General features: G+C 43.2%; 1 protein-coding gene across 5 annotated transcripts in view; it reads left to right on the top strand.

Annotated features, from left to right (window-relative positions):
* The first annotated feature begins 6,251 nt into the window (after positions 1-6,251).
* Positions 6,252-25,313, top strand: part of SIPA1L1 (signal induced proliferation associated 1 like 1) — an 820,039-nt gene continuing 800,977 nt past the window's right edge. For all 5 annotated transcript variants that reach the window (XM_085627288.1, XM_085627286.1, XM_085627287.1 and 2 more), the window contains exon 1: positions 6,252-6,765. The gene's annotated coding sequence lies outside the window, so the exon portion shown is untranslated. The remainder of the gene's footprint in view (positions 6,766-25,313) is intronic.

Below are 25,313 nucleotides of genomic sequence, written 5' to 3'. Positions count from 1 at the left end.
TGCACCTGTATTCTCCAATCCAAGTTCTTGTTCATTGATGCTTGTATAACACCCTTGATCACCCTATTAAATAATCCACCGTGCAATTCCAACTTAGATTGTATAGTGCCCTGGTTTTACACCACATCTCTCAAAATAATCTTTAGCCATGTTAGATAGAAATTGTACCCCATTGTCCGTCAAAAGGCATACAGGTAAGCCCTCCATAACAAAGATATTATCTAAAAATTTAAGAACAGAGTGAGTATCTGCTTTTTCCACAAATTTCACAATAGGCCATTTAGTAAACAGGTCAAAAGCCACCAACCCATATTCCTTCAACTCACCTACTGGTCCAAAGATGTCCACCGCTACTGTGTCCCAAGGAAGACTAGGAATCAACCCTTCACTCATTGTAGGTCTTAAAGTTTTTAGAGATTTGTCTACTGAGCAACAAACTGGACAACCTTTAACAAAACTCTCAATCTCTTTATCAATTCCAGGCCACCAAAACATCCCTTTCACTATCAATTTGGTTCTGACAATACCAAAATGTCCCTCATGACATAATTGTAATACTCTTTTGCATAACACTCTTGGAGGAACGATTCTATCCCCTCTCAATAATAAATCTCTGTCTAAGGAAAGTTCTATCCGTACTTCCCAAAAGGACTGCAAGTTCCCCATGATATTTCCTTTCTTTGGCCACCCATTACAAATGTACTCCAACACTTTCTCCAATACCTCATCATTAGATTGTTCCTCCAGCCATTCTCTTTTACTAATCGCAGGTGCACCTGAATCATGTATGAATGCTACACTACAATTCCCCCATGGGTCATCAACACATTCCTCTAATGGAGTGGGCAACCTGGATAAGCAATGCGCCACAACATTATCTCTGCCCGGTACATAAACCATTTTGTAGATGTACTCCTTCATCCTCATTGATATTCTGGCTAATCTAGCAGAAGCAACTGCAGTACCCTCACTAGACAGAATGCGAACCAGAGTTCGGTGATCCGTGCGAATAGTCACAGGTTTTCCCCACACAAAAGCACGAAAATGTTCTAAAGCCCATGTACAAGCTAATGCTTCCCTCTCTATAATAGGATACTTACTTTCTGCAGGTGATAACGCTCTAGAAGCAAATAAAATTATTTTCTCTTTCCCCTCATTTCCTTTTTGTGACAGAACAGCACCTAGCCCCTTGTCGCTAGCATCCGTGGTCAATAAAGATTCTAAGTTAGGGTCAAAGCTAGCTAGAGCATTTACAGCTTGTAGGTCCACCTTGATCTCCGCAAATTCTCTCTCGCACTCCTTACCCAATCAAATTTAGTATTCTTCTTTAAGAGGGACCGAAAATTGTAGACTTTTGATGGAAAGTTTTTTATAAACTTTGCGCAATATTCTGCCATGCCCAGAAAGGATCTTATTTCTTCTTTAGAAGTGGAAGTAGGTGACTTAATAATGTTCTCAACAAGCGACGGTTTTGGCTTAACTCCCTCCTCACTTATAATGTGTCCTAAATACGAGACACTTCTTTGTCCAAATTTACATTTTGTTAATTCAACAGTTAGTTCCGCAGACTGTAATGTTCCTAAGACCTGAACTAACCTGGTATCATGTTCCTCTTTGTTGATTGCTGCTATCAAAATATCATCCTGGACGAAACAAACCCCCTCCATTTCCCCAAACAATCTATGCATTAGTCTTTGAAAGACTGCCGCAGCAGATTCAAGTCCAAAAGGCATATGTGTGGTAGCACCCAAAAGGGGTAATAAAAGCCGTGAGACCTCTGGACTGCGGCTCTAACACCACTTGATGATAGGCAGCGGAGAGGTCAATGGTGGAAAACCATGTCGCACCTCTTCAGGAAGATACCATCTCATTAATTTTTGGTAATGGGAACTTCTCAATTACTATATTATTATTCAAATGGCGCAAGTCAATGCACACAAACAAATCTTTCCGTTTGGCTTGCAGGCAACCACGACCGGAGAGATCCAATCAGATGTTTCAACTTCTTCAATGACCCCCTTAGACGATAAATTTTGTATTTCTCTCTTAACTTCCTCTCTAATTAGCATAGGGATAGGTCTAACTTTGTGAACTTTTGGTTGAGCATCACTTTTCAGGACTATTCTGTGTTCGAAACCTTTAAGTCCCCCCAAGTCTTTCCCAAACACTTTAGGAAACTTCTTGTTCAGTACCTCACCCATCTTACTACATTCATCCATAATAAGTACTTTTTCCACACTATTTGGGTCTTAAATTATGTGTAGGTCTTTCTGGTCAAACCAGCCCAATACAGATGGTCCCACCTTAGCTACATATAACTTCCCTCTTGTAGATCTTCCTTTAAAAAGAAAAGTTAACCACCTGAATCCTAGCATGGCAGTTTTTTCTCCTGTATAGCTCACTGGGTTCACATCTGATGCATTTAAATGATCTTCAATTTTATCTACGAATTTCCTCTTCCATACTTCTTCATTTATAATGGTGTAAGGCGATCCTGAATCAGCGAACACATTTACCTTTACCCCACCTAAAGACAATTTACAAATAGGTTTCCCTTCCATAGAATCATCCTTAATGTTCAAAATAAAATTGCCTCTCACATTCTTCACACAATCTTCATCCCCATCACCATCATCATCATCGCCTTTATCATCGTTCCATATGTATTTTACATTGCTGCGTCTACGACACATTTTACTAAAATGTCCTAACAGGCCACGAATACCACATTTTTCCTTAACGCCGGGCACAGTTTTCTAAAAGCAAAATGATCCCTACTATTGCAACAATAGCACTTTCTATCATCAGTTTTAAAATCTCTCCCCTGGTTCTTCGACGGCTGGTTTGTCCATTTTCCTTGAGCTTGTTGAAAGTTGCTTTTAACTTTACTTTGTATTTTAAATACCGCGTCCGGTGTCTTTTCAGGTTCTCTCTCTGCTTCTTTAATCACATTCGCGCATCTACCAGACATCTCTGATTTCCTCATTATAGCCAACACATCATCGAGCGGTGCGTCACCATTCACCCATAAGCGGTCTTGTATAGGTGAATTGTTATTGTGCATGACTAGATGGTCTTGAATTAGGTCATCGTGCAAGTTATCAAACTTGCAATCTATAGCCAATTTTTTTAAATCATCCAACCACTCATCCACAGTTTCATTTTTAGTCTGCTTCCTCTGAAAGAATCTGTGCCTTATTACTCCTATGCAAACCTTTGGAGCAAAATACCTGTCCATATCCTTGACAGTGTTCTCGAAGGCATCTAAATTAGCATCCAAAATTTTAGACATTCTCGAATAAGTTTTCAATCCCACAGGTCCTAAAGAATGAAGGAGTATCCTCTTTTTTTGTTCAGGTTTCATTTTCCCTGCGTCATCTATTGCACAAATGTAATTTATGAAGTATTCCTTCCATTCCATCCATTTAATACTCGGTTCTGGTCCTGTAGCCCAAAAAGGGTGTGGATTGCTGATAGAAAAATTTTGTTGTGCCATATTTCCCTCTACGAGATTTGCTTCGTTATCCCCTTCATCCATTAATAATTAGCAGTTGTAGGGAATCTTCTCTTAATGGCACACACAAAAAATATATATATATATATTCCGCGAATATTTTTTATAATAATATTGTATAATATCCAAGTGTTCTATATAACGCCGCTAGTATGCCCCGACAGTTTCACCTGTTTCTACAGTCTTCCATTAAGCCTTTCTTCCAATTACCGGCCTCCCGTGGTAAAACTTCTCCAACCAAGTCGAAAGCCAGTGACTGCACGTACTTGTTGTGGATTCCTTGTAACTTTGCTCAACCAAAATGGCCGCTACGCAAGGTCATGCAACGTGACCTTGCGCGATGACGTTTCCGTGTTCAGCAGTACTGCGCATGCTCCTGACGTATCAACACTCTCAGCTTACGTCAGGAGCTCCGCGCAATGCCCGTCCTTGGAACCTCCACGCCGCTTGAAAGATGCAGTCAACGCGGACCTTCTAACTGCCCCAGTCCACATCCACAAGTAAGTCCGAACTTACACACGTACTCCTTTGTACCGTCTATCTTCCCGACGTAAATTTCTTGCAATGTCTTTTCTGCACCTTGCTTGTCGTCACGTAGTTGTTAAAAAAAAATGGCAAAAAAAAAAATATATATATTCCTCCAAGTAAATTATGGTTCCGAATCCCAAAGCGTCGCCAATTGAAGTGAAGGAAGATCGCCAGGAGGATAGTTATATTATTTATTGAAGATAAATATAGTACAAGTAACAGGTGAGCGCCAGGATATACATCCATCAGTCTCCAGGTACAACAGCAACTGACTGGAGAACTCGAGTGCCACTTACCAAGTGGCATTCCAAGCACGCTCACCAGGGCCGGCTTTAGGGCGGTGCGACCGGTGCCACCGCACCGGGTGCTGGCTTCCTGGGGGCGCCGTGTTTGAAAGTTTATTAAGCGTTTGAAGCACCTGCTGCAGCGTTTCTTTCCGCCGGCAGTTACCAGGCCTCACATACATGTCAAGAAAACTCCTGTGATTAATTATCTTCCTGGAGAGAGATCAGCATTTTGTAAAATTGAGGTTTTGACTTTTAGGTGAAGTTAGTGCAGAGGGTTAATATGCCTGCTGCAAAGAACGTGTACCAAGTAGATTACAGAGTGCGTATGATGTAAACAGATCAGCAGATTACTGCTTTCAAAAGAGACATCCTTTTGTTACTTGCAATTTATAACGTAAAGTCCTAATATAGAATAGTGAGCTATCAACTTTCATCCTAGAACTGCATACACACTGCAAAGTATACATTATTAGAACATTGATTAATGTGGCAAAAAGGGTTAATTTGGCTATTATTAAAGAAAACTCCCAACTATGCTGTTTCTTTTTCGACTCTGCGTTTGTGCTTCGCCACACCAAGCACTCTTAAACTATACTGCCTACCAGTATGGATGACGTGACTCCTACAATTTCAGTCCTTTGGCTTATGTAACATTTCCTATACACTGATTTACACACGTTTGATTGATTGTCTCGGTGTAATGTGTGTGTGATGCAAAGTGCTCGGACACCCTACACTAGTATGAGTGGCGCTATATAACTAATTCAATGCATCTGATAGAGTGTGGTTATGGTGACTTGGTCACTGTTAAAGGGTGCTAGTGAGAGAATCCGTGGTGGTGGTCATTGGGGGGGCGCCAACAAACATTGTCGCACAGGGCGCCACCAGCACTAAAGCCGGCCCTGACGCTCACACACACACATCTCAAAGGTAAACATATGACTGTTTGGTGCATACCACCAACAGTTATAATAACAACATAACAAGTTGTGAAAAGCAAGGTAGAAACTTGGATCCACAGATGGGCGGCTCCTGTTGTAGTGACGATGTATGGTGGTACTTCAACTCCTCCAAAAGAGGGCCATAGAGCTGGCATACCAAGCCCACCGGGAGAACTGAGCCAGCAACTCCACACACCATAGGGCTGAGAAACCTAAACCAGGCGGGAGGCTCCAAATTTCTTAAGGTAAAAATTGCTTTATTATAGTTGTCCATCGCCTAAAATGACATTTGCTTTACAGTACGTCATGGGGAAAATGAAGTCCCCAGACATTATTTTTAAAGTCTCTCTCTGCCTGATTTGAAAATGGTGGCAAGTATGACACACAACATAACATCAGGGTAATCCATTTAAGGTTGCTTGATGCTCAACAGCCAATCACAGTGCAGTCTGACCAGCCGAAGATGGAGAACTCCCAAGTAGGATGTTTTTGCAGATTTATATAGCTGGGAACAGGACCTGAGGGTATTGGAGCACTTTACATGAACACCAGTTATGTTACACAAGGCCACATTCATATTTTGGTAGGCATGGTGAGATTAAGTGATTTGCCTAGAATCACACGAAGCTGAGCCTACGGACACCGAGGCTCGCACTTGGTTCCCCAGCTCCAAAGTCGGCAGCTCTGGCCGTAAGGTCACAACCTCTCCCTCTCCATAGTGCGGGCGCGCGGAAAAGGACAATGAAGGTACAAGAATGTGGATAGGTGTGAGCGCGCGGATCCACGGGTGCCAAGCGATCTTCTCCAGCACGCGGCCAGCACCGGCCTCCACTTCCCGCTCTTCCCGAATCACAAGGTAGAACGCAGGCGCGTAGGCGGTGAGACGCACGTCACGTGCTTCGCACGCCGAGCTAGGGTCCTTCCTCTAATGGGAACCAGTCGCTGGTGTGACCTCATCCCAAGCGGAGGGAGGCGGAGGCCGAGGAGGCGGGGGCGGCGGAGGAGGCGAAGTTTGTAGGCACAAGTTGAGCGCAGGGGGCGGTGATCAGCGCGCTCGGGTACGGGGGGAGCAGCACTGGCACCACGGGTCATCCTGCCGGCCATTGAGCACCTCCCCACCGGCAACGTTAATTCGCCTCCTTCTCTACGGGAACCTTCTGGAATTGCTACCAGGGTCTCTCAGGTTTCGGCTCCAGCACGGGGGGGGAGGCACTTGAGGGGAGCAAGGCCCGGCTCGCCGGCCTGAAGCATCGGAGAGAGAGGGGCTGAGGGCCCCCGGTACCACAGCTGTGTTGAGGAGATGCTTGGAGCTGTAACCCTACAGCCCCCACACATATAAACACACCCTACCGCTGGACGGGCTCCAGCAGCAGCCCAACCCCCCTTCTGGCCACCCACACCCTTCCAAACTCGGGGACACAGGAGCAGCCTCGTCACACCCACTTGGACAAGCAGGAACACCCCCGCCCCACGGTGCCACCCGTCGTCACACCTGGTGAGTCTTTGTGCCAGCGGCTGCAGATGCCTTTGTTTGCACCCTTGTACTTGGGAAATGGCTTTTGTGCTTAATATTTCTGTCAGTGGGTGCAGGCATTTATTCCCGGTGCACGGAAACACTTTGTGCGACTGCAGTGGCTTTGTCACAGAATCTTTTGTTTTCTTCATTATTAAAATGTGTATTTTAATGTTGTGCATTCCTACTAAAATAATCACGTTGTTGTGTAAGAGTTCCATTATTAGGACCCCGATTATATTTATGTTTGTCCAAATATGTTAAGTGCATTTCTGATTCGATATGTTTCTTTCTTATTGAGAGGGTAGGCAACGTCCATCACTAGCTCATTGTTGGACAAGTGGAGCAGGAGTTGGTGTCTTCACCTTCCAATGAACGTTTGGGTTTGTGAAAGTGTTTCTCGAAAATGTGTCAGCATTTGGCGGTGTATCATGTCACCTAGATTGCACCAATTATATTCACCAGCATTTGCAGATTGGGTTCATCAGTTCACTGCAGCGTTTCAAATAGTGTATTTTATGGGCTGTGAAACTGCAGTTGTTTTTGCTGAGGAGGGTCCCTGCGAAATTCTCATAATGTACAGATTATGTGGGCGTTTGAGCTATCTATATATATCTTAAAGGCTGCTAGTGTTTATATTCCTTCAAGTATTCTGTGTGATGCCCGAATGACATCATATTACAGCTGGACGTGGTTCGATGGTAGAGTCACACTTGTCCGCTGTGTTTATTTATTGCACTGCAACCCTCTGGGTCCCCGTGCAGTGCTTTACAAATTAGATCGGCTGCTCAGCTGATGCATTCCTTGCCCATGAAACAGCTAAGTCCCTTAAACTGTTTATTACAGATCAGTTTGTCCACAATATGGTGATGCCTATAATATGAATGCCGATCGAGTACTTAACGTGGGAAGCGCAGCGAATAATGCTGGGATTGCTGCAGTGGGCTGAGTTTCTTCTGGCTGCCACACTGTCTGCACGGTAGGTCGTCTCATCAGTGAGGAGCAGTGATATTAGTGCAGGGAACTTCTCCCTCGATGTGAAAATCTGTTTACTTCGATCTGTTAACAATGTTGGACTGAGACCGCCTTTTCCTTTTGCGAAGAAAGTCAGGGGGCTGCTGTCTGTTTCTCAATGTAAGGTTTATAGCTTGGTTGACTGGGCAGTTTGAAAAGACTCTTGCTGCACTTCTTAGAAGTTGGCATTTGTTCCCCATGTACCTTTTTTCTTTTTCTTTAACGCGGTTGCACTTTCGCTGGACCTAGCTGCTGAATCGACTAAATGCATCCGCATCCGTAATCAGCGTTTTACCCTGGGGGTACGGACTGAATCCTGGCGTGTCCTCTCACCTTAGAGTAAAATGGGTACCATTGAATTGGATAACAACGAACAGCTGTTATATTATGCCAGGATGCTCCAGTGGGGTGAACACCCCCCCCCCCCCATTACACAGGTTTTGTTTAAAACTGAATAGGTCGTATTGAACTACAGTGTTGTATTTTGGTACTGTTGTAGGCATGCGCATTCTAAGCTGTGATCCACTTATATTTTGGTACTCGGATCTGTATTTTACTGCACTTTAAAACCCCTAGCTCTGTCATCTTGAATAGTGGAATGAAAGTGACACGGTAAAGCAGTCGGTTACAGTTGATGCTTGTACTTGTGGTTTGCGCAGACCTGTTATGGTTTCACGCCTCTTCTGGAAATGTTTTTTTCCGTGAAATGTATTGTGAAAGACAAAAGGTGTTTATCAACTGTGCTTGGGAGAGCTGCAATCTGAGCTTGGCACATCTCGCCACATGCAATTTCGCAGATAGAAAAAATGCTTTAGGCTGAAATTCAACACTTCTCTTCAACCCCTCCCTTTGTGTACATTTTGGATGTCTGTGCTGCCGTGGTAGGGCTAGAGCAACCAATTTAAATGGTAACATCAGAACATGTGTTTTTGAGAGATTTCAGGTGCGGATATTTATTTTTAGTTTAAAGTCGACAATATTTTTTTATGAAAATTGGTTAAAAGGCAATATGTCATGCTGCACTGTAAATGTCACATAGATGGAGCAATTACTTGGACGTAACTGTATATAGATCTGTGCAGACTGGTAACAACATGGGTGGCACAAGAAATAGCTACAAGAAATTGAGTTGTCCAAACCTCCCCTTCTATTCCAGAAGGCACCATTCCATCAAGTACCCATTTAATGCAGCGCGCGCTGCGTGCTTGTAATCATTTTGTTGGCCGTTTTGGTTAGAGGTGCGTGCATCGTTAAGTCTTACATCCCCAGTCTCCTGGTGCTAAAGTTATTGATATTTAACACACACCTTCCGTTTTCAGAATCCATGGCTGGTGTTTCCTGTTTCAAACAATCATTTTGTGATGTAACTGAGTCAGTCGGGAGCACGGACTTGAGAATTTCCCTCCTCTCCACCTGATCTGTTTGAAGGAGTTTGGTGGAACATTTCGCCATATACTTTGAAGCATATGGCTTCCTCCCCATGAGCAACGCATGGGTGACTAATTACTGGTGCTGGATGTGTATTCTACTCTTTGATTTCAACTCTTGACCATTTTTTTGGAGGTCCTGGTAAACCTGTTTCAAGGTTCTGGAACCTCTGCTCACACCAGGTACTTCTGGGTTTCGAAGTGCAGGCTTAATACTCAGAACCATATGTTAGCGATCCAATGTTAAGTGCGCTGCACAGAGGCTCATTAACTTTTTGGGGTCGGTTGAGGAAGGGGTCATTACTGGATGTTCACTTGTCTGATATTGCCTCGTCAGTTGTTGCAGTATCTCATCCATCAGAAAATAACACGGTTTCTGATAGCTGATGACGCTCAGGAACAATCTTTTGGCATGGTTACCTCATTGCTTTTTATGGGGGGCTTGCTCATTAGTAGCATTTTACAGTGACTGCTACGTTACGTATATTTTGCATCCACTGCCCCATCCTTTACAGTGATAGCTCTCAGTCACGCATAGTGTAGTTAATAGCCACTGCAAAGAAATTGTGCACAAATTGCTTTACACCAGGTGTTATTTTTTGCTTTTGCCTACACAGAGCTTGCAAAATCTTTTGTAGCAGCAACAAAACAAGCATTAGCATAGCCAATAGGTCTCGCCTTTGGGACCTTATAAGTGTTTAGCCATGCACCTTCAGAGCACGCATGGCTCAAATAACACAAAGTTATCCAAGTGCCAAACGTGTGCATCTGGATTGGCGAAGCAGAATATGGCAGCAAACTGGACTCTAGATTTCCGGCGTATGGCATTTCTTCTCTTGTAGTCACAGGATCACATCTCAGAATATTGCCGCGGCTTTGGGACACCAAATACATCTGGGCCACAGTTATTTCTGGGCTGAGGAGGGATGTTAGCAACGAGGCTTTAGATGTACAGGAACCAGTGCAGTCACTGGAGTCAATGAAGGCAACTGAGGCATGAATTGCAAGGATAACTGCAAAACTATGTGAAGAATAACGTGGGATTAATGCAAATTGCATAGATGTGTGTGAGTGGAAGCGCTATATGAACTACACGCACACACTGGCTTTTGAAGCCCCTAGAAGCACAGAAGGAGCTTTTGCTTATGCTGCTGGGACTTATGAAGAAGAAACTGGCTAAATGTGAGGAAGAACAACTGTCATGTCCTTTCCTTGACTGACATTTAACGGACAGTCCAACCTCTCCTATTGAGACTACAGGATCAGTTCTGGTAAGAGCGAAAGGTCCAGTCGGTTTGGTCCAGCCAAGACAGCTCAAACAACAGGCATTTTCACTCATTTGTCACTCCCAACACGAGGAAGGTACACTTAGCAAAGGAGATAATAGGTGGTCTCAGTCTAGAAATGTTCTTGGGGGGGGGGGGGGGGGATGGGGGGGGAGCTAGATCGTTCTACCCTATCCATTATTTAAATATTTCCATCAACACAACGGAGATTGCTGTGAACAGAACACACAAGGGGAGGAGTATATTTTACTTTGGCATTTGTTAGATTACGGCTGATGATGACTTTAGAAATAATATGGGTTGCATACACAATGTCAGCACAGAGTTTCTGCTCTCAATGGGAACAAGCATTGGTATAGCCAATAGGTCTCGCTTTTGGGACCTTATAAGTATTTAGTTATGCAGCACAATATCCTTGGTGCAACAACATTAACTGTTGCATGGTTAAACACTTATAAGGTCCCAAAGGCGAGACCTATTGGCTATGCCAATGCTTGTTTTGAAGATGTTAATACATTCCCACAAATAAGGACATCTATGGTATAGGGTGGGCTGTTACACTAGGCAGCATCCAGGGGGTATTTTGTGCTGATCCTATGTAGGCCAGAGGATCAGCACAAAATAACCCCTTGGTCCGAGAAAGTGGCGTGGCTCGACCCAAAAGCGACTCAAATTAGACTGCCTTCCAACCACAGGATTATTTGCATGAAACAGTGCTCATCATTATTATGTATATTAATGGATTAAGGTCAATCAGCAACCAAACAAAAAAAACACAAACACATAGGAGGACAGAAGCAGCAAGAATGTAAAAATGACTTTATTACTCAAATGTGTTGACAAGTTTTTGTTCAGACATCACGGCGTTTTGCACTTACTGAAGTTCACTTAGTGGTGGCACTGAATGCGTCCACATGAAAAGGCACTTACCCTGCGCTATACAGATTATTTTGTCTCACAGACTGGATATCAAAACAATAAAAAGATGACAGACCTTTCACCAGTAAAGCTAAATCATTTGTGAGCATTCACTTTTAGAGGTTTGCTGTAAAACGATCTTTCATTTTCCCACACCCAAACTTCAGAATTTTACTTTACTAAGAACTGGCACGCGATTAATAAATATTCTGTATTGAACTGATGGGTTTTTGAAGTACCATATGTTTTCAATGTGATACCTGGATAAATACCTTTGGTAAAGATGGAAAGGCAGGCAGTATATATGAGAGCTAAAGGAATGTATCGGAATAAAACCCTCAGTACCTTACAGATGAATGGACGCTCAACAGCTACAACAAATACCCATCAGTAGCCAGCAACAGGTACTTCATTTTCCATACCGTTTGTTTCACTATTCTTCGAAACTACTAAGAAAGCTAAAAATGCTGGCAAAACAGAACATAAATTGACTAAGCAAACTATATGCTCCCCTTCCGTAGCACCCCAGAGAATATCATAGCATGCCTCAGGTATTTATTGAGTGTCTTTATTAAAATACCCCGAGATTGCACACGTGGAATATTCAGATATCTTGCTGCTGAACATCTGTGTCACAAAGGTGAAGTTGGGTGCCATCATCATCATCACCACCACCACTACTAGTACTACCACCCACTAATTCGACCCCCATACAGTGTCATATCTGGACTACTTGCGGATAAAGGGATAGACAATCCATCAAGTAAAAAACACCGTGGAAAGGCTAGAGCTACTTTTCCCCAATGAACCATATGTGGCACCCTAAAATGTATTATCTGTGTCGTCCAGCGTGAAAGGCAAGTGAGCGCATCGACCTTCTCTTTTACAAGAGACAAAAGACTGTGATGGCAGCTCACAAGGACGAAATCACCATGTAGATTGAACGTAACTAGGTTAATTATATCCTCATCCTCTCTGATTGGGTGTCCACTGGTCCCTTGCTTACACTACCTTAACATGTCCTAGGTGTGTCAAATGCAAACACAAGCAAAGCACGCTCAAAACTATTTTGCTTCATCTTAATTAGACAGGCTTTACAAAAAAAAAGAAACACAACCAGTGCTGAAAGTGGCGGATGCTTTAACAACCATACCTGATGGGGGTTCAGTTACACTTGGGTACCGCATTGATGAATGACAACAGTGTCAGAGCCGAAAGCATGTCGCAGAGCAATCACTGCACTAAAGAGTTGTCTCTGCATGTCTAATCAACCCCACAGGCTCACCTCGCCAGGTTGGCGAAGGTTTGACAGCAGCAAATGCTTTTGACTGGAAACACAGTTGCATGGGGAAAACACACTTCAGAAATAACAAGCTTTGTCTGCGCGGCCGTAAAAGTAACGCCGCGCAGCCATGAAAGTGAGCCAAACGGGGTAACATGGAAGCAGCGGGGGGGCGGTGAGTGCTGAAGCAACACAGGGAAGGGTGAGGGGGTGGATGTGAGACCAACCTGGGGGAGCAAAAAAGAACCAGCGCGCGCTTCGCGCTGAAAGTAAAAAAAATATATATATATTAAAAAAATTAAGCTGATAGCCGCGCGGCCGTGAAAGTGACACGCCCGCGCGGTCCGAAAGTGAAAGGAAAATAAAGCTGACGAGGAGGGAGTGTGAGAAGGGAGGGGGTAGGGGAGGGGATTCACGCGCGCGCTGAAAGCCAGATGGCAGCTGTGCACGTCGCGCGGCTTGTGCACGTAATAGCAAGCTGGTGGCCGGCAAGGTAGCACTTTTAAAGCAGCTACTAAATGTCTTGCCAGAGCAGCGTATGCGCTGGCTCAGGCGAGACCTAAAAAGCATGCCTTGCGCCCCCTCTCCCCAACCATCTGACAGTTCTTAGCAGTAAGGTTAAGAAAAGCAGAAAACCAATGTCCGAGAGAGGAAAGCTGTTCTGTGCAGGAGACATTAAATGAAGACGACAGAAAGAAACGGCTGGACTAACACAGAAAGCTCCGCGGTGTAGAAAGTAGGGAAGGTGAGACTCCTGAATGAGAGTGTATGAGTACGAGGAAGAAGATCAAATGGGGAGTGAGTTAAGTCAGGTGAGGGTGGGGGGTAAAGGTGTGGGGGTGGGGTGTTGGGAAAGAGCCCATACAGTGTGAAGGAGAAAGAGTGTGCGTGTGTGTGAGAGAGAGTAAGAGTCAACAAGGGGGGAGGAGAGAGAGAGCGAGAAACATGAAGGTGTGTGATCTTGTGTAATGTAATTGGGCGCTCATGTAAAGTGCTCCAATATCTTTCAGTAGAGTTTGCGCTATATATTTAAAAAACACTCCAGAAAAGCAAGAGAGCGAGAGAGACCGGGAAAGAGAGAAAAAGGGAGGGAGAGAAATGAATAGAGAGAGATATAGGGGCAGTAAGTGAGAGACCAGGAGAGAAAGAGAAAACAAGCATGCAAGTGGTGCGTGCGTGTGCGTTTTTGCATAAAGTGCAACTCCCAATTCTTCTCATGACTTTACACATGCTGACTGAGACTAGTTGAAATTCAACAGCGCATGAATGTGAGACTGCAAGGGAGCGGCTATGCAGCAAGTGTCAGGGAAGGAGCCAACTTGTGTATGGGAAGTAATGGATGCGGGCAAAATAAAATTTGAAACGGCCTGCTGCAGTATAGAGAGGTGGGGTGGGGGGAGTGGAGGCCAGCAGAGTGACGCGATCTGTTGTTGGGGAGGGGGAGGGAATTGAAGCACGGAGAGAGGCACGCAAGGCTTAATGAGCCTTGAAAGAAACCCACATGGCGACTGCACGCGTGCACGCACATGTGCACACAAGCTTGAGGCCAGTGGTAGCACTTTGAAAACCCCCTTACTAAAAGTCGAGCAAGCAGCGCATGCGCTGCTCTAGGCTCGACCTAAAAATCTTAAAAGGGTCTTGGAGCCCGGCCATTGCTTACCATTGGTTGAAACCCTCGTCACTCTCTTTTTCTTTCTTCCTGTTGGTCCGTGTCTGCTTCCAGCTTGCTGCTTGGCTCCACGTTTTCGTCCTTGCTGTGGAGATTGAACCAAGTACTGCGTCCTGCGACCACTCTGCTTCCATTGGCAATGCACTTGTAACATACTTTATTTATTTACTTTTCAGAGTCTGCATTCTGTTCATTGCTTGCCTGTCCCTACCACCACCTCGCTTCCTTTGCTGCATGCGCTTTCCCCGTTCGTTGCTGGCCTGTCACTCCCACCACATTGCTGCTGTCACTTCATGCCCATTCTCCACCCCGTCACTAGTGGCTTCCCTCCTACCTCTATCATAGCTTGTTTTATATAGTGCAATGTCAATTGGAGGGGCTTGGAGTGCTTAATTAGCATCAGTTGCATTCTCGAGGACACATTAATTTTTACAGGCACAGATAGATTAAATGATTTGCCCAGAATCACAGGATGTTGAGCCATTGCTGGGACTCGAACCTGGTTCTCCAGCTCTAAAGTTAGCTGCTCTGGTTGTAACATCACAGCCTATCGATGCTCAGTGTTCCAGCTTGCTACACTTTGACACATTGGTAACTGCAATGGGCATTTGTTAAAGAATACATTGTATATTCAGTATAGGGACAATAATAATTTTAACTTGTTTCTATGTGCATAGTTTAAAGTGAAAAAAAAGTGCAGTGATGCTGTCTTACCACGTCATCACTTTTTTTTAAACTATAAATTCAAGCTATGTAACTCAGCAGCTTGCACAGCTGTGCAACATCTAAAAATACAATTGTACAAAGCTAATTGATCTTGCATAGGCAAAACCTGTTGTCTTTGCCAATGCTTGTTTATTCTTTGTTTCTCTTGTGTTTAGTCCTAACTAGTTTGTCATTTAGCCTGCTCAAGTTTTTTTTTTTCCCAAGCTGTTCCTGCTCTCAGCTTATTATTCTGCAGGTATTGTTTTTTTCTTTACCTATTGCAGCCCAGAAATTATTGCTTAAAAGTCCTATGTTTGGCATGTCCTGATTTAAACATTTTTCAACTTGACCCGGAGATGCAGCCGCATTGGAAAGAATCGGCGCTTAGAGACTCAATAAAGAGACTATTATTCTTTGTCCAGTAGAAGATATAACTTTACCTGCAGTGACATTTTTGTGTTGTTTTTGCAGGCAGTTTGGGTCCCCCTTCTTTTTGCTTCCTGGGGGTGGAGGTGTGTGGTAGATTTGTTTTGTAGTTGCAGGTGAAAGCGTATATTGTACGTATTCTTCCCATAGTCAGTTAATCCACCATAGTTTTTTTTTTCATCCACTGTGTAAAAGAACATTGCCACTTTAACCATGACCGCTGTAATTGCAGAAGAGATCTGTTAGCTAAGTTCACTATTGTACATTGATGCATCAGGCCATTTGCTGACGGTGTTTATTACTGGTCGAGCGGTATTCATGCAAGAGATGTAGCTCAATAAAATGTCTTTTCTCAGCTGTCTTTTAAAAATCTTCTTTAGGGTTCCCCTTCGCATAGCTTGTGAAATCTCTTGTATTTAAAAATAAAAAAATCTCTTGTATTAACAAATAAGAAATCTTAAAAGAAGCTTAGAGCCCACCCATTGCTGGTTCCCTTGTGGGTCTCACCCCCACATTACTTACAACTGGCGGGCTCCCATGTGCTTGCTATTGATCAGCGCCCTCCTCCTCGCCTCGTCTTCCTGTTTCTGGTGGTCAGTGTCCTCCTTACATTGCAGGCTCCTGCCGTGCAGCTTTAAAAAAAAAAAAAAAAAAAAAAAAAAAAAATCTTTCATAGTATAAGCTTATAGATAGAATGACGTTATTTAGACAATCCAGTCCATTAGAGTGAAAACAAAATAATTTAAAAAGAATGTACAACTCAGAGACATGTTTCCTAATTAAAATATGCCAAAACAGATAAGCCTCAGTATAATCACCAATTTAAAGTACAAGTGTCTGTATACACACACTTATAATTGTTTCTTGATGAAGGGGTGCTAAAAGCATAGGAACCTCAATATGATTGCCAGTGTAAAGTGCCAATGACTATTTACAGAATCATGATGGTCGTGAATCAATCAGCAAAAAATGTAAACAATTCCACAGTTTTAGCCTAAAGTTTCTACGGCTGAATAAAGCATTTAATTACACTTAACTGCCACAAGATTAAAAAAATAAAAGCCTGTGTGAATAAACCATAGATATTTGAACTACTGTGATGGTATATAAAACGCTGTGCCCTGTAAGGATAAAGTGCTTAGTCTAGTGCACGACTGATGGTAAAGATGTGGGTTTCGCAGTCCTAATGACTGTTCTGCATAAATAAAGACAAGGATAATTTAATAGATTACATAAAAATATCTCTGCAGCAAGATGTACATCTGTATATTATCCATCACCGATAATATCGTATAAATAAGATTACTAAGTGCTTTGCACTCCAAACATTCTTTGATCACAACAGAGCCAGGGGGGCTGTTGATGTAAAACAAGCACAGAAACCACAGAGCTTTACCACTTTAAAACAAGCATACTCGAGGGACGCTGAGTTAATGCGCTCCAGTAAACAGTTACTGGTCGTTATGTTCGGATGGCGGCAGGATAGTTAAGGTTGTCCCATTAAAACAAAAACAATATTTTCACTTTTCTACATTATTGTATTGATTTATAGAGACTGGTATATATCTACGCTTTAGGTAAATAAGTATAGAACTATCTGTTCCCGTTGTCTACGCTTGACCTGTTTGTTTAAGCATACATTTCAAACATGGATCACACGTTTACCATTGTTTTGTGGCAGCCGTTGACTGACTGGAAAATATGAACAAGCATTGGCATAGCCAATAGGTCTCGCCTTTGGGACCTTATAAGTGTTTAGCCATGCAACAGTTGATGTTGTTGCACCAAGGATATTGTGTTGCATAACTAAATACTTATGAGGTCCCAGAAGCGAGACCTATTGGCTATGCCAATGCTTGTTTATAATGTTGTTCGTGTTAGAGAAGGGGGGTGAGATTGCCTTATTAGTTGGTATATTCCTCTCTTCCCCATTCTGTTTAAGAATGTTTGTGTTTAAAGATTGGGAGTTGGAATTGAGAGGGAGGGCTGAAGCTGTGTTGTTGCACTTGCTGTGGCTGGAGTTTTTTTCCTGAAAATTAACGCACCTTGCTTGGAGTAAGGTGTACTTGTCATTTGTGACATCCAATACCTGGAAGAGCTTCACAGTAACCTAATCAGAAGCGGGGAACTAAGAAAGATAAGTGCCATCAAATTAGAAGCAAGGGTTGACAGTCTACACTGTACGAAATAAGGGAGTAGGATTTCAAAAGCTTTGTGACCAAGCCATTAAAACGCTCTGTGTCCTGTTCTAAATCGCCAGTCCTATCACAGCTAAAGGACTGATGCGCATCCGTCAGAAGAAAATCATTAACCTTGTACCAAGGACTAGACATTTTCTTTGTCAGACCTTGCGGGTCACGGGGAGTCGGGGTTACAACTTTAAAAGGGATCAAAACGTGGTCAAACCAAACAAGTTTCAAAACTGGTTTTACCTTGACTAACAAAGGGTTAGCTAAAATAAGGTCAAGAGTGTGACCAGCTTTGAGAGTAGGCACCTTAAGAAGCTGTCAAGGTTAAAACCCTCCAAGGAGCTCACAAATTGCTGTGCAGATTTGTTGTTAAGGTCATCCAAGTGAAGGTTAAAATCTTCTAATAAAACAAAGTTAGTATGCTGTGGAGATAGTTGACCTAAAGTGTTAGTCAAAAAGTGTAAAGATGTGGCTTCATGCGGGCAATAAATAAGCATGCATGATACTGCGAAAGTAGGTGCTAAAATAATATTGAAGGACACACCTTCAATATTATTAACATTGTTACATTTAGAGACAGAGCAAGATAAAAGCATAGCGATGTATAATGGCCACCTCACCCCCATTTCTATCATCTCTATCTAAATGCTTCATAGAGAAGTCTTGGGCAATTGCTAGAGCAATATTTGGCTAGCCATTTTAAGAGCGAGAGGATGGCAACCCTACAGCAGTTTCAATAGACAATATTCACTAGTAATATTACACATTAACCACCAGCTACCGCTGCACAAAGAACGCCCCCCACAATGTATGGTGGAATTAGTCAAGAGGAGTTGACGGGGTTAAGAATTATACACGTATAACACAAACAAGACCACTGGGAGGGGGGTTGTCATTCTGGTGATGCCCTGGAGGGCTTCTTTGGGAGTCACGCTTGGGCAGCATATGGGGCTGCTGGTTCGACGTGATGACTCCGGGAGAGTATCAAGAGGTAACTGATTATTATATGTGCGCCCTACCCTGTAACAAAAGTCACATGATATTACTGTGACTTGCTGTTGATGAAGCAAGTCATTAAATAAAGTTAGAGATGTAGGTAACTGTTAAACCAGGTCTACATTACATGATGGATACAGAGATAGGATCAGCCTTTACCTGTAAAGATGGATGCTTTTATGGGAGGGGGAGCTGAACTTGGAGCAGGTACGCACACAATAGTCACTCTGACCTTCAAGTGCAAGTAAAAGTACCTGTGGTCCCAATACAGGTCCAGTGTGCAGGGCAGACGGAGAGAGACAGAACAGACCAGGGGCGCAGCCAGCAGGTCTTGGGCCCTCTTATAATAAAGGAAACACCCCCAGGCTGCATGCTAGTGCGACGGCTGAGAACCACCGATGTAACTAGTTGTATTTCTTCCAGCTCAGAAAGAGTATATTTAGGTCTGTACTTAACAGCTGACGGGAATTCTCAGCAAGTGCCGATACTAACCACTGAATGTAATCCACTGGCTGAGAAGAGCCGCGTTTTAACATCCCTATTGACGTATAAATGCACCAGTAGGATACAGCGTGGTCTAACGCCTAATGGAGTACGTGGGTGTTAAGTTTCTCAGATCTACACGCAAGCAGCTCATTCAAAACAAGCTTTTCTTAGGCATTCTGGGAATTGTAGTCCCGCTTATAGAAATAGAAGTACAATTGTCAGAATACAAATTAAAATCTAGAAAATAAGTTTGAAGAAAGAGTGGATCTGAACTACAATAAATGAATGAAACCCTAATGTGTAATAACCGGCCAAGGGTCCGCGCGGTGCCATGGTGACTGACCTGCAAAGAGTTGCCGCAGTCCTGGACTGCGATCCGGAAGGTGACCGTGTCATCCGCATCTACGGACATGCACCTGCAGAGAGCGGTACCCAGCTTAAGGTCAGCTGCCTGGACCAGCTTGCCCGTACCGAACAGGTCCCTCTGCACAGCGACCACCATACTGGCCTCCTCACACCGCACAGATTCCAGGTGTTACATGATTTACCTTCAGCTGACAGGTATTCTATAATGTTATGATATCTGCTCCTAAAAGTCAACAGTTCTTATCCATGGGTGTCATGGGCGAAAGGTACTTTGTGGTGCACCGCCCCTTAGATCAACAGAGTGCGGAGTTGATCGGCAGAGTGCAGAGCGACCAATCGGTGACGAGCGCAGAACAATGAGTGCAGAGTAGATCAAACTGAACTGCAAAACAGTATTGTTTAGCACATCTGATGCTCTCCGGAAATCCCCGGGAGAGGAGGGAAAGCAGAGTGGAGACGTGTTTGGTATTTTCCCTACATTTCCTTGTGGACTCGTAGGCCGGCGAGCAGAGCGGAGTTACTCAACAAGTTACTCTGCATCTCCACATCTCTTGAGGGCAGCAGTGTCGCGTACCTCCAGACCCCCTGTTCCCTATCCCCCATGTAATCGCTGTTGCTGGGGGTTGAACCTGATATCATGTTCAGCAGTAAGTGCTGTGGTGGCAACGGGAGGCAACTCTAGATGTGGGGGCGGTGGGTGCAGCCTGCGTCCGTGGTGACCTCACTAGGGACTTAAGGCCTGGATCCCTCTGAGATGGGAAGGTAGATGTAAACAGAGAATGTATAATAAAGCAGCTAGAAACCGGAACCCATCAGTCCCTACCATGTGAGATCGTTTAACGTAGAAAGGAAAGTGAAAACAAGTTAAACACAAGCGCGCACGCCTTGCGCTTAAAGTTAAACAAGAAGCGCGAGCAAAACATGAGGGGCCGGGAGAGAAGCACGCGCTTGGGAGAGCAGTCTGCTAAATTTCAAAGCACATACTCATGGCATGCTGTTGCGCACTCCTGCAAGCTGTATGCCGCCACAAGCATGAGTATGTGCTTTGAAAAAGAGCTGCACGACGACTAAAGGTCTCCTATGCAACGCATGCGTGCTGCGTAGGCGAGACCTAAAAATGGTAATGACAATTCCTTCCCCCTAGTATCAAGGAGTATGTTTACTAAGTGGCCTTATATTTTAGTGAAAGGTATTTTAAAAAGGTCTACTGGAATGCCGGGTGTCCCTTGATCTGCAATATTGCTTCCGGTATTTCTCCCACATTCTATTCCATATCTAATGCTGCCATCTCATCCCTGTTTAATGATCGAAACATCAGTTCTTAATCAAACCATCAGAGCTCCTCAATAACATCTGCTAATTTAGACATAGTAAATAGTAGCATCATATTCTGCAGGAGAGCCAATTATTTTGCGTTATGCAGGTACATTGTTTGAAGTAGTTTGTTCAGGACCCCTTGAAAGTTAGTCGCGAAGGACGGTTAAATCCAGCAACTGTCGTTGCTGGAGCACTGCCACAGCATTGTCCAGTAAACATTCCAGAGCATCACACACCACCCTTCAAAAAACAAATACATTAAATAACATCATCTTAAGGTACATTATATAATGATAAATAACTAATACAAACAGGTTTTCCGTAGGCATCTCAGAGCAAAGGTGTAATTGAATTTGCATAGTTCTACCACTTTACAGTTCCTAACATGAGGCAATAGATCATCTTTTCCATACAGTAAAGCTTGCAACAAACCTACACATAATGATCCATCCACATTGGTGCACTAAAATGTCGAGAGGACCTTCCTCTCAATCTGGATTCCCTTATTCTTAACACCATTGTACATATTTTCCTTTGCAGTTTAACATTTACATTCAAATTAAAACCCTACAAAATACTCCAAGTTCACTATGAAAGCCTTGTTCCGCACATTTCCATCTTGACAAAACTACTGCATGTCTTCCGACTTTTTCCACTTTTAATAATCCGTGGAACTGAGAGCATTCATTGATGGGTCTGCGACTAGTTTGAACTGTACAACGTACCCAACACACAATCATGTTTTGCACAATCCTTATGCTGATCCTTCACGCCCCCAGGTACTTTACTATCCTTCTTCCAAAACCATCTAAACCTGGTTCCTGTCTCGAATCACACATTTTTAGAAGTTGTCTTTTTCCCCCGAGACTACGCACAGTAGTGTTGTTAAGCCCAAATCCTATTTTCAAATACTCATTCCAACTCACACCGCCACCATTATAAGTTGTAAAAACTGTTTTAAAACAAGATTATATCTCTCCACCATACTTTGTGGGTAATAAACAGATGTCTGGAAATGTTTAATTCATAATAGATAAGGAAATCACCCTTTTCATCTGTGACAGACTCCCACTATTTTCCATCAGTCGTTTATCTGGGACATTCTCTCTCTATCTTGACTACCTCTCCTAGGAAACAAGTGTTTACATGGGTGATAATTTTAACTTGTCTTTGTAAACTGGACCAACAAAACAAAGGCGTACACTGGCATTTCCCTCAAAACTAATGACCAAAAGTATTGAGTGAAATTTTCATACAAGATTTACTGGAATCTTCCTCCATCCTACAGGGATACTTTACAGTCTTTTGCAACTTATAACTCCATGCACAAGAATAGCATGAGCATAGTTTTCTCTCAAAATTTTCACCATTCCTGGCCATCAAAAATCCACCAGCAAATTTATTTTAGTGCTACTCCTGCCCGGATGACCTTCATGTGCAAGTGATGAATCTCTTTATCTGAACTACCAGGGCACAATTAATAATTATACACGTTACCAAACTCCATCAACAAAAAGACAATTTATCCCTCAATCCTTGGTTTTATAACATTTCTCCACACAGTACATTTTTGTCCCTGTGGTGTGGGGGACACTTTCAAGAGAGGGCATTGGCCGATTGGAGGTGGCTTGGTATGTAGATGAGCCCCAGCTTACACCCGGGGGCTTGCACTTCTTTGCCCTTGGCATCAGTCTCAGAGACGGCAAGAGTCAACCATGAGATAGATCTCTGTTGTGTTTGAGAACTTCCACCCGTTCACCACATACTCTTTCATGTACCACTCCTCTCTTTCTGTACCTCATTTAAAAGCTTCTGCCACTGCCATTACTACAGCAACCAACTCGTCTACACACCGCTTCCTTCCTCATCTGTTGCAGGCAAGCTTCATAAACCGTGTACTTTGGAAACTTGTGGAACATACAAATTATATTCATAAAAGCGGTATTGCCACTCAGCTATACGTGGAGCTATTTTGATTCCCCATTTTTGTAGTAAACAAATCAACCAAAGGAAAATGATTTTTGCAGACCAGAAAAGACAGATCCCAAACATATGTTCTAAAATAAAGCCCCATCAAAGTCGTATATCTTCTTTTTTCAGTTGTGGAGTATTTAGTTTCTGCATCTGTCATTTAGTGGAATAAGTCAGTTTTCAATTTATTTCCTCTTTCAACTTATTTCCTCTTTCTTACATCAATACTGCACAAATTCCCATATTCCTTTTTTGCATTTTTTTCCGTAACAATCCGAAGGCCATGATCATCCAAAATAGAGAATACCTGGAACAGTCTTATCCTAGTATATCCTCTTGAAAATACGGGACCTTTTGTTACAGCTTCAAATGTTGCGTGGCAGGTGGGAACAAAATTGCAGCAGTGACTAAACCCAACGACATTCTTCTATATCCGATAACCCCGTCTTATCGTTATAAAAAAGTTCAATCTTGTGATTCTTCATGCAAAGTGCTCCCATGCTAGGCTGGTAGCAAATTCATGGTAGTAAGAACAGTTGCCTCCTTTAATGTTGCCAACATCTTCCCAATCCTAGGCAAAGAGTGGGAGTCAACCTATACACATCAGTTGAAATCATGCAAATCGACACACAGTCTGATCATACCTTTTAGTTTGTTTGTCACCAAACCAGAAGGAAACCATTCTGCTGGTTCCATTTCCTCAGTAGTTCCATCTCCGACAAGAAGTTCTAGTTCAACTTTCAGATCAGATCATTCCACACTGGAATGTTCCTCATGTTTTGTGTTTTTAGGTATATGCCATACGCCTTTAAAATAATGCGATGGACAACATTTTTGATTAAAAACTTTCCGAAACAATTTTCCCCATTTAGATCCACGCGGCTTGGATTTTTGCAATAGATACCTATCGTCTGACCCAATACCTTGTCCTGGGTGGGTTTAATCAAATTTTATGACCAGCTCTCTTTGCCTTGCTCTTCCCTATTTTATATCCAGTTGGGAAATGGCTTATTGATATTCATCAGGCATCTTCTTGGTCGTCTTCTTCTTCTTCAAAAAAAAAAAAATGAAAGGAAGATGTTTTAATATGGGGCATTCTTCTTTCACTAGACAATGTTTTAAAAGATCACATTTCTTTTTTGCTGTATATATGACCCCACCTTTAGCCTCCACATAAGCTTGGAATCCCCGTTTCTACTGTTCCTACTACTGTTCTCCTGGAACTGAAAAAAATGTACCAGGTCCTGTAATTATTTCCATAGAAAGATAGCATGGTATAGAAGTTACAAGTATTCCTAGACCGGTGCTGCTTTTGGGAATAGATTTGCCTCTTCACAGTAAAATGGCACCCCATGGCAAACATACCTGCTTGTGAAAGTGAATTGACCTTTAATCCCTGCTAGTGAAAACGTCGCTATAAAGTGTGTATGTATATGTGTATATATAATATATCAATCAAAGTGCCCTACGAAGGCAGGCTGCATCTTCAAGCCAGGTGGCAGAGCGCTGTCGAGTGACCTCCTGCAGCTCGAGGGCAATTTGATTGATGAACATTTACACGGCGGCCCGTCCGTGAGGAGGAGCACCATCGCCAAGCTGGGAAAATGAATATCCAGCTGGCTGAGGCTGTAGTTTTGAACTGCTCAAGACTTTTTGGCACAGCGCTCCATATGCGAATTGAGCCTGCTGGGGTGAGTCACACCTACTAAAGGAAAATATAAAGCTTTAATTATCAAACGAACATTTGAACTTACCAAAAGGAAACTTCTGTGCTCACATTGGGGACTTCGTGTCCCATAAGGCATTGAAATTATAACTGCACTGAGCATGCGCCCATCTCGGGCTTGACTTGAAGTAATTGAATAAATTAACCGGAAATACGATCCGTGTGAGCCTCAAATGATTGTTTGCAGCAGCCCAGAAAAGAAGGGGTCAAGTACCTTGAAACGCGTTGGCAATAATTATGTTAAAGTGATGTACGAAGGCAGGCTGCATCTTCAAGCCAGGTGACAGGGCGCTGTCGAGTGACCTCCTGCAGCTCGAGGGCACATTGATTGATAAATATATATATATATATATATATATATATATATATATATATATATATTACCTACTGGCGGTCGCCAGTAGGTAGTTATAGTTAGGACCCTTACCATAGGAAATCCGCAACATTCTATTTTGAATAACTTTGGCGCCGGTTGACGAATCCTCGCGAAATTTTCAAAACTAATGGGGCGCTACGCTCCGCTCCTACCCTGAAAGTCTCGGGGTGATTCGTCAAGCGGGGGCTGAGAAAAAAGGGGGGTCCCAAAACGCGTTTTCCCCATGCATTTTTCCATAGGACCTTTAGACACAGCTACAGCCCGAACGGCTGAACAGAATTACTTGTAATTTGGCAGAGAGGTAGCCATAAGGTCAAGGAAGTGCCTTTTGTAGGTCTGGTGTAAATCTGTTCAGTAGTTCCTGAGAAAATAGCAT

Source organism: Triturus cristatus, chromosome 9, assembly GCF_964204655.1.
Source record: "Triturus cristatus chromosome 9, aTriCri1.1, whole genome shotgun sequence".
Lineage (NCBI taxonomy): Eukaryota > Metazoa > Chordata > Amphibia > Caudata > Salamandridae > Triturus > Triturus cristatus.
This window is presented reverse-complemented; position numbering and strand designations above follow the sequence as displayed.